We start from the raw sequence: 8,256 nt of genomic DNA, 5'->3' as shown, positions 1-8,256 counted from the left end.
ATCTGCTTGAATAATTTTTTTTTAATTATCCTTGCCCGTGACAGCTCTTCCCTTGGGGAGGTGGTGGAGGAAAAGGTATTTATTGAAACCTAATATTTCGGAATTAGCGAGGAGATGATCGAGTTCTCTGTGGGCGGCCTCCGCAGGCCGGGATTCCAGGAGCAGTTACTATCCTGTGCATTTGCTCGATCAGCTGTTGCTGGTCTTTCAGGCCTAAGATGGAAAGAGCAGGCTGGGCTCCTCCTGCAATAGAAGGGAAAATGAAATTCAAGTTATCTGTGCTGAACTTTGATTACACATCTCCAATGGCAACTGCCAGTTTCTCTCAATTGCTTTTTCCAGGTGGCACTGTACGCATGCATCTCCATTCAGAACTGTCACATACTATATAGAAAGGTCATATAACTGCAGCAAAACCCATGCAGAATAACAAAAGATACAAACGTAGTTTGACCAGAACCTGGCATTCAGTATTTTAATGTTTTTATGTCGTCTTTTTGAACATGCCACTCTGACCAAACATGGCATGTTATGCTTGCTGCTATGCGCCCTCAGCAATGCCCAAGACATGGAGTGCACATGCAGAGAAACTAAGCATAAAGGATGCTGTATATGAACATAAAGCACAGCCAGAGCATTGCAGTATTACACAGGTATGCATTGGCAGCAGAAACCTGCATTTTGAGCGGTTTAACAGGCAGATTTCTAAAGTCATTGTTCCTGCTCTGAAAAGAAGTGATCAATAATAACATCATTTAAAATTGTTACCTTTTTGTTCTGTAAACTGCACATTTCGCTGGTTTCCATGTGCCCTCTACCGAAGACATTTCCTGGGCGTGTCGGGGGTATATCGACATCAACATCTAGGCTACAAGCGTCTAGAAAGCGTCTCCTTAGAGCAGCTGCGACGAAGTAACTTATCTGATAACATGCAAGCTGCTGCAGCAGAATAAAGATAGACATTTGACATGTGGCTAAAGCCCAATGTGGAAGCATAGCCCGCCGCAGTGATTGCGCAGTGTTCATGCTTCTACAAGAGTTAAAAGTAAAGTTATTTGTTTACCCACAGCGCTATATGTGACATTACAATAGCAAGGCTTATAGTCACACAAAACACAAAAAGCTGACAACCACAAGCTCCTGATGTATTACCGGCAGCATGCAGCATGGATGTTAGTTACTGAAATATGGTTGCATAATTCTGGCAACCAGCTGTTCATGTATGTCATGGATTTCTCAACTACGCACAACAAATTACAAAAAAAAATGGTATTTATAAATGCAGCCAGCTGTTCACAAGAAACACTGTAGCTTATTTATGGGGAAGGTAGTGGGCGCCAAAGAAACTGCCCCTGTAAAGGCGCCTAATTTGCCCCTATGTAATATCGGGGACAAGTGTGTGGACTACACAAACTGCAATCAAAGCACATAACTTTCACATCAACCAGGAAACTCGGACCATACTTGTCGATGTGAAAGTTGAACGTTAGTTCTTTCATGTGTGCAAGAGAAATAAGGTCACAATTCGTTTACATCGCGATTCTAGTACAAAATCTACACATACTGTCCAGAGACTTTCACCCCCGCAGTATAAGCCACCACTTGGGTAAGAGATTAGTAAAAGAAGTGTATAAAAGACATTAGTGCTGTTGGACAGCCATAGCTATAAAAATGGTATTGACATTGGAGTACTGCCTTAAGGCGGGGCCTAGGGCATTACAAAAGCAAGAGTTAGTGTCCGCTGGTCCTCATTTGAACGAACAAAAAGAGGGGGGGGGGGGGAAGAAATCTACCTCAACTACATGTTTTGAGTGACACCAAGCCGCAGTTAGTATTAAAGATATCACACAGTTTTGTGGAAGATTTGGGAGCGCTTTGCTGCTTTCTTACAGGACTAGACAAAAGAGCTCACCATCTTCAGAAAGGCACGTTATATAGAAATGAAAATAGTGAATTTACTGCATCTGGCCACAACAACTTGCACACGGAGAGGAAGATGAACTGAAAATTTTATACATGAATGTACGTATTTACAACAGGTGAAACAATGACCATGATCTATGCCGAAGAGGAAAGAGATCAAAATTTAGCTCAGAACGAGTTCTCCAGGCCGCGGGGCCGTTTCATTAACTTCGGGACTCCGCCCACATTTCTCATCCCCAATGACAACGAACTCACACATGACTGGCTAACAAACATTTTGGCATGTCTTTCCACTTTCATAAGTTCTTCACCCTCTCCCTAATACAAGCAATGCAAAAGGGACAACAAATTCGTTTCACAACAAACAGAATTTAGAGAATGGACCTCGAAATGATTGGCTCACTAGGTCACATGCCAAACTCTCTCCCCTAAGAAAAAAAAAAAAAATTAGAACCCATCAAAACGGTGTCCCACGTGCGCAACCATTGCCCAAAGCTTGCATCCTTGGCGGCTCCTTTTACAGCGCAATTATTGCAATTATTGGCGTCCGAGTCAGCACCATTGCGGACCACATCAGAAGAGCCAACCCACATCCTCCCGCTCCGCATCATACTGTCACTGTTACACACTTGCCCTTTTTCAACGCCGCCATCTCCCACCATTGTTGACATCCAGGGTTGGAATAATCAACGAGACCCCACTCAGCGCGCCTGCACTGAATAATTGTCACTTTTATGGGCTCCCCAACAAGGAAGCGGGCCTTACACCCTTCAACCTGACAGTGTTTTTTCTTTGAACGATAAGCAGTTCTTCCAAAAGAGGTGCTCGTTTCAAAGCTGTGCTGCCTCCGGGTCATGGGTCCAGTCAGCGTACTAAGGACCCCTTAGTACAGTACTAAGGACCCCTTAGTTGTATACTGCTCGTAAAGCTCCTTAAATAAAAATGAGCCCCCTACATGACACAGCAACGAGAACAAACTGCCTGTCCCCGCGTCTTCGAGTGCGACAGCAAAGTCCTCGGAAGAGGGGACTTCTTTCCCTCTCTGCCTACGTTTCCGTTAAGCACTGTAGCTGCTGTAGCTGCCTCTCTGTGCGCGTCTCTCCGCCTCCTGTCCGAGGGCAAGTGGGAGACGGCCGCAGCTGGGCATTGAACAGGTGACCCAAAAAGAGCAGACTAATAATGGTGCCTTGCATACCCACCGATCCCTTACAGAAATCATTAAAGAAATGAAAGCAACACACCAGATAACGCTACAATGTTTCTAAGTGCAAAGTCGACAACTCCAAGTCATATAAATATATGTACATCTCCGCACATTAACTAGACAGAAACAGTGCAGAGTAAACTAATAATTCAGTGTCTAGCAACACTATTAAAAGGGGGATAAAGGCCACGGGGGGCTGCGATTATTAGTACCGTTTTGCCTTTAAACTACAATAACATACTTGTTGCAAGCTTAAAATCAAAGATTCACACCTGTCCCACCCACAGCAATGGAACACACATCTGACTCAAGTCTGCAGAGAAAGAGCAAGCTAGACTATTGCAGACGCACCCTTGGTTATTTTTCTGGCATTTCTGAGGGTGAAGAATCTGACTTGTCAGTAGCATGTATATGAATAAGAATCCTATGACAGTAAATGCATCAGATTTTCTGGAGTGGCTTTTCTTTGCTGACCACATATGAGGTGAGCTATAATTTATCCAACTTGGCCTAGGTTTATTCTATGAATAACAAAGCTATAGCAGGTACACAGTCGTCCACTCAGGCTGAACATGCGAGTGCGTGGCATGCACTTTTTGAGATGCCACTGCATCCATCACAGCTGCACACCGTAGCGAAGAGGCAGACAGCATGAAGTACCAGCCTCTAGTCCCTCTACCACCACTGGGGTCCCAAACTAGGGACCCCTTGTTTTTGTCAGGACAGGCCCCCTCAGGGTCAGCTGGTGAGTAACCTCCTGTATTTGTATCTGATGGCAATGTTTTCCACCACCACCCACAATACGCAGCTGCGCATCATAGCAGATGTGAAGCAACAGTTCCTGGTCCTTCTATGCATAAGCCACTTTGCCTTGATGCATGCCTGCGCACCATAGTAAAGAGGCAGACGACATGACGCAGCAGCTCATGGTACCTTTACACATGAGCCACCCCACTGTACTTCAATACGCACCATAGCAAATATACAGACTACGCCACACAGCAGCTCCTGGTCCCTCTATGCATAAGCCATTTTGCCTCAATACGCACCTGCGTACCTGAGCGAAGAGGCAGACGTGAAGCTGCAGTTCCTGGGCCCTCCATGCACAAGCCACTTAGCATCAATGCACGGCTGTGCACTGTAGTAAAGAGGCGAAGAACGTTAAGCAGCAGCTCCTGGTCCCTCTACACATCAGCCATTTTGCCCCGATGTGCATCTGCACACCGTAACAAACAGCCAGATGTGACAAAGAAGCTCCTGGTTTCTCTACACATAAACCACTTTGCCTCAATGCACGTCTGCACACCGGAGCAAAGAGGCAGATGACGTGAAGCTGGAGCGGCTAGTCCCTCTACGCACAAGCCACTTAGCCTTGATGCATGGCTGTGACGGATGCATTGTCATTTTGCAAACTGCATGCCACACATTCCCATTCAAGCTAAGAGTGGACGACTGTGTAAACGTAAAATACTGGTTATTTACTTCAACGGACAATGACAAAAAGTAACATGGTGGACAAAGTAAAAAGAATTTGCTGCATAAAGTTTGTTGAAACCAGTTCTACATCCTACATGTAAACAAGCTAAAACCTTAATGTCAAAGGGATGTCCTGTGTGTTTAAAATCATCACGCTCAAACAACTTCAACACTGACAATCATGATTCAATATTAATAATATAGATAATGATACAATACTCACTTTTAGCCATACCAAAGAAATGAGAATGCAAAGGGATGTTGCTGTTTTTCCCCCGTGGATGACAGTTTTCCATGTTCAAAGTGCTGCTTCCTGTTGGCTTACGAAATCGGCTACAGCAAATGGCATCTGAAAAATTTTTGGAAGCCTCATGCTAGTCTTCAACGAGAAAAGCATTGCCATACAGAAGCAGAACACAAATACTTTTACAACATACTAAAAGCACCAACTGCGGTGCTGTTTTTAGGATGACTAGGTAGAGGTTTTGCTGTAGCAAGCCAAATGTTAGCCTTCAATAAGGAAAGCATTCCCATACAGAAACAGAACACAAAAACTTTTACAACACATTAAAAGCATCAATTACACAAATGCTTGTAAGATGACCAGGTACAGGTTTCTGCTATAGCCCACATCATGTGACCAGCGGTTATCAGAAGCCTTGTATGTGAGCATGATGCCCTAGATTCAATTTATGGCTATCACTGTATTAACAAGCATGGGTTTAAAGCTACTTTAATATGATAATCTAAGAACATGGTAAGAGCTTTCAGTGCGAGACATAAGCTCAGTATCATGCACTATAAGGTGCTGCATGGCTCTAGTGTAGCTTTGGCATTATCTCGCTGTCAATAATGCAATGAAGTTCTGAGGAGCCTTTGAATATCTGTAAGGTCAAAGCAACAACAATTTTGTTTTCATCTCACTTTTGCTCAACTCGTTTGTTTTGTTTTTTTTTGAGCCCGCGGCTTGCATGGCCTCCCAGTATGCCTGTTTTGCATAAAAGAAGGCGTTGCTGGCACCAGAGCTCACAGCCCAACTGTATCGCGGCGGCGGTATGTCAAATTCCTGCCAGAACCGCGCAGAACAACGGGTCAAGAAAAAGACAAGTGCTGACTTTTTTTTTTTCTCTCATCTCCTTGTCCGGTTGTTCTGCGCGGTTCGGTCCCACATGCATAACCAACATACGCAAGGTGCTGTCCTGGTTTGTCAAAGCTGAAGGAGAGTACTAAACCTTTAGTTATTTAGTAGCTACAGCCGTTCCTTCTAGAAACTGTAGTTGCCGTAAAGCTAGAGAGAGAAAGATCAGCGGCTGTCCATTAAAAAAAAAAAAAAAAAAAAAAAGAAAGAAAAGAAAGAAAGAAAAAGAGAGAGAGAAAAAAAAAAAACTCGCGACGTTTTCACAAGTGTAGGCATGTCGCACGATGGGCTCGAGGAGTGCAAAAGTTTTCTCGTATAGTTTTTACAACTCAGCACGTTGCGCATGGTTAACAAATTAACTCCTTTAAAGGAGTATAGACACGTACATTTTCTGTTCCGGTATTTTTGCTTTAATCGATCCACAGTGGTCCAAAACAGAGGGACTGCGACCCAAAAAGCCCCAGCACAAACCAATTAATTTGTTATCAGTGCATTTATCAGGGCCAGTTTCGGTTTCGATCTCTCCAGACACGAGCGCGCGATGACGTCAAAGATACGAGAACGCCACACGAGCGCCCCCTACTGGCAAGGTTGGTGATCACGTAAACACAAAATCTGATGACGCATTCGGGTCGCGTTTTTCGTCTGCTTACTGTCGCACGTGCACGAAAATGTCGAGCAGCGCTTCAGCGTAGCATAATTAGTACTGCGACGTTGTTTCGCCCAATAGCGTGGATGTTGCTAACATTGCCGGGCACTTTAATCCTGACGCGCTCGCATGCGACTCAAGCGACGAAGCTGGAATCAGCAGCAGCCACGAAAGCTTGGTGGGTTGACGCGCAGGAAATGTCAACTGGTAGGAATGTTGAACAAAGGAACCGTAAAGATGCTGCTTTATCAGTCCGGTTGACCAACTCTGTGAGCCAAGCTGTTCTAAAAAAATGTTTTAGTAATGACGCGATCAGCCACCGTAACCCGTAAGCTTTCCCGATGGCTCGCGTGCTCACGCCTGTTCACGCGCTGATTGGTCCCGACGCGGCAGGCATGCGTGCCGCCGTCCAAGCATGTGGCGCCATCTGGCGCAGTCAAGGCAATCTGGATGCGTAAAGCCGTGGCCGCCGCGATCGGCTCCCAAGTCATAGCTGCCTCAAACCGCTATCGGTACTCTAGCTATAGCTAATCGCTGTTCATTCGCTTACATAACTGTTTGTACAAAGGACCATCAGTCACGATTAAAGCGAGCAGAAGCGGAGTTCTTTCTCAGGGCACGGCCGGAAGTGGCGGCGGCGCTGTTCGAATCCGGCCATGTGTCGTCACTGCTCTTAGCTTTGCCAACTCCACGTCAGAGTTGTTTGATGACGTCATGTTGTTTACCTATGTACACGTTTTCGTCACAGAGATGTCGATGCCAATGGGTTTTGAAAAACGGAGTACTTGCCTGGCTTGTTTTTAAAATCAAATTAAAATATCTTCGCGGAAACGTGCAAGGTTGGGATTGCTTGGGGAGCATCTCTGTATAACCAGGAAAGCAATCGTATTCCTTCCGACGCTTCAAAAAATGGTGTCTATACTCCTTTAAAGCTTGGGCGGGCACTCCTTTATCAGAGACAGAGAAGTAGCGCGGCTTACTGGCGCAGCGTCCAGTAATGCCGAGAAAGATGGCCCTCAGACTTGAGGCTGCACTTTAGTTAGTCGGCGCGGAGCCATCCTTTCAGTCTCGCCTAAAACACTCGACCGTTCGGCTGCCCAAAAGCTCACCACTATCGGTGCATCGAAAAGTTCCACTAAAGAAACAAAAGTTCGGTGAAATACTTACTTTGGAATCGGCGGGTGAACAAAGTGTGCCAGCCGCACCAAGCCACAGCAAAAACAATGCTAGCAGTGCATTACAGCCGTAGGTATTTGTAACTGCGCAGAAAATGCAGAACACGGAAACGTGAAGCCATCTTCCATGACTAAACGTCAACTTGTCAGGTGGATTGGATTGGCTCATTTCAGATTTTTTTTAGGATAGGTTCGGTTTCGTTCTTTTTGAGCTTGCTGCTTCTGCGTCTGTTCAGCCACTGATTAAAGTTTCACCGAAGCATCATGATAGAAAAATGTTTAATGGTCATTTAACTTTTAATCAAAAATTTTTGATGGAAGAATTCAACGATGAAACATGCGGAAAATAAAAAAAAAACTGTTTAATGGAAACGCTTTCTATCGCATCGATTCGCTCTGGCATCATATAATGCAGACTTGACGGCATTACTGATTTATACGCAGTTCAGACGAGCACGACGACTACAAACTATATCATAGCTGTGTAAAAGCAAATCCAGTGGCGGACGTACGGCGGCTGTCCGCTGGGCGAACGGGGTGATGCTACATTCACACCAAATCGGTCTAGGGGCGGAGCTACCGCTTTTCACGTGACCGTTGACGTCATGGCATCGGCAAAAAAAACATACAAAAAAAAAAAAGCTTTGCTCCGGCGCGGCGGCTGAGCGGAAAGCGTCGCCGAGGTAAGTCG

At 45.2% G+C, this 8,256-nt stretch overlaps 1 long non-coding RNA gene across 1 annotated transcript; it reads right to left on the bottom strand.

The window, feature by feature from the left end:
• LOC146206948 (uncharacterized) lies at nucleotides 1-7,699 on the bottom strand. Its single transcript, XR_014700942.1, has 3 exons — nucleotides 7,558-7,699; nucleotides 4,827-4,952; nucleotides 1-243 (listed from the first exon to the last, which is right to left on the bottom strand). It is a non-coding gene; the product is annotated as an uncharacterized LOC146206948 (long non-coding RNA).
• Nucleotides 7,700-8,256: the final 557 nt, after the last annotated feature.

The sequence above is a fragment of the Amblyomma maculatum genome, chromosome 1 (assembly GCF_055883805.1).
Source record: "Amblyomma maculatum isolate TAMU_Amacu chromosome 1, ASM5588380v1, whole genome shotgun sequence".
Classification (NCBI taxonomy): domain Eukaryota; kingdom Metazoa; phylum Arthropoda; class Arachnida; order Ixodida; family Ixodidae; genus Amblyomma; species Amblyomma maculatum.
The sequence above is the reverse complement of the archived record's forward strand: the minus strand, read 5'-3'. Positions and strand labels throughout refer to the sequence as shown.